The 1,475-nt window shown below is 40.1% G+C and overlaps 1 pseudogene; it reads left to right on the forward strand.

The window, feature by feature from the left end:
• Nucleotides 1–955: 955 nt before the first annotated feature.
• On the forward strand, nt 956–1,055 carry LOC113292100 (annotated as a pseudogene).
• Nucleotides 1,056–1,475: the final 420 nt, after the last annotated feature.

The following is a 1,475-nucleotide window of genomic DNA, read 5'->3' on the forward strand; positions in this document are numbered from 1 at the left end:
TTTCAGGAACCGAATTCACATCATAGAAACTTTATCAGTCTCTTCAGCTACTGGTCCTGAGAGGTGAGATCCTGAGGGGTGAACTACAGTATGTTCACTATCGGGCATGGTTACCTTATTGTCTACAACTCTACCACTTCTAAGGGTTCTAACAGCATTCAATTGATTCGATGGTTTTGCACCTAATTCATGAACTCCTCTAGGGTTGGGTTGTGTTTGACTAGGAAACTTACCTTTTTCTCTCAAAGAATCACTTATCAGACCAACCTGGGTTTTTAACTCGGAAATAGCCTGACTATTTTCTTGTCCTATCCTGTTACTAGCTTGTAGACTGTTCTGGATAACTGGAATTTTGCAGTTTGCTGAGTTAACAAGGCGAGAGATTCCTCTAAACTTAGGATTTTCTTATCTGACTGATTCTGAAACTGAGCTAGTCCTGAAGGATTCTTAGTATAGCCAAAACCTGGGGGGAGCATTAGAATTACTAAACTGACCTTGACTTTGGCCCTTAGACCAGGAAAGGTTCGGATGGTTTCTCCAACCAGGATTATAGGTTTCTGAATATGGGTCAATCTTTTGACGGTTATCAAATCTAGTGTTATTATAAAGAGCATTGGCCTGCTCTTCAATATTCTGGCCTTCCCAAAAAGGCTCCACTCTACCACTAGTCTGGCCCACTTCTAAGGCTTCTAACCTTTTTGCTATAGCAGCAATTTTGGCATCTGATTCATAGCCTCCTTCTACCCTATTAACGTTTCCTCTACTTAAAAGAATTGTTTTCTGGTGTTCCCTACTATTTTCCCATTGCTGGGTTTTTTCGGCGATTTCATTAAAAAATTCCATCGCCGCATCAACAGTTTGGTTTTCAAATCCACCAGTGCATAGAGACTCAACCATGGTCGTTGTGGAATAATCTAAACCCTCATAAAGGATCTGAACTAGCCTAACCTTTTCTAAACCATGATGAGGACACTGGGATAATAAATCATTGAACCTTTCCAAATACCTATATAAAGATTCTCCCTCTTGTTGTGAAAATGTGCATATTTGCGTCCTAATAGACGATGTTTTGTGCCTAGGGAAAAACTTATTGAAAAAGGCAGATGTAAGTTGTTCATATGTCTCAATTGACTCGGAGTCCAAACTATACAGCCACGACTTGGCCTTATCTTTCAGGGAAAATGGGAATAACCTAAGTTTCAAAGCATCATCATCTAAGCCTCTAATTCTTAGAGTACTACAAATTTCCTCAAAATCCCTAACATGGTAATAAGGGTTTTCATTTTCTTTCCCTAAAAAGATTGGGAGCATCTGTAAGGTCCCAGGTTTCAGTTCATAGGGTGCCTCCGTTTCAGCTAACTTAATACACGAAGGACGGGTAGTCCTAGTTGGATTCAACAAAGCTTTCAAAGTTGCCATTTCTGGCGCTATCGGAGCAACATGGATTCTCTCCTCAGTCAAAGAACGTTCAAAAA

This window comes from Papaver somniferum, chromosome 6 (genome assembly GCF_003573695.1).
Source record: "Papaver somniferum cultivar HN1 chromosome 6, ASM357369v1, whole genome shotgun sequence".
NCBI lineage: Eukaryota > Viridiplantae > Streptophyta > Magnoliopsida > Ranunculales > Papaveraceae > Papaver > Papaver somniferum.